The following is a 520-nucleotide window of genomic DNA, read 5'->3' as shown; positions in this document are numbered from 1 at the left end:
ATAAACGCTAAAAAACAGAATAAAAAGGCGAAAAAAAATCAAAATAAACCCTAAAAAAAGCCAAATAAAAAGACGAAAAAAAAATGAAAATAAACCTTTAAAAAATCCAAATTAAACAGCGAAAAAAAATCAAAATAAACCTAAAAAAACCCTAAATTAAAGGGCGAAAAAAAATCAAAATAAACGCTAAAAAACCCAAATAAAAAGGCAAAAAAACTCAAAATGAACCCGAAAAAAATCAAATAAAAACGGGGAAAAAAATCAAAATAAACCCTAAAAAAATCAAGTAAATAGACGGAAAAAATAAAAATAAACCTTAAAAAGATCGAAATAAAAGGGCGAGAAAAATCAAAATAAACCCTAAAAAAACCAAATAAAAAGACGGAAAAAAATCTAAATAAACCTTAAAAAAAATCAAATTAAACGGCAAAAAAAATAAAAATAAACGCTAAAAAACAGAATAAAAAGGCGAAAAAAAATCAAAATAAACCCTAAAAAAAGCCAAATAAAAAGACGGAAA

This window comes from Oenanthe melanoleuca, linkage group LGE22 (genome assembly GCF_029582105.1).
Source record: "Oenanthe melanoleuca isolate GR-GAL-2019-014 linkage group LGE22, OMel1.0, whole genome shotgun sequence".
NCBI classification, from domain to species: domain Eukaryota; kingdom Metazoa; phylum Chordata; class Aves; order Passeriformes; family Muscicapidae; genus Oenanthe; species Oenanthe melanoleuca.
Note: the sequence above shows the minus strand (reverse complement) of the source record.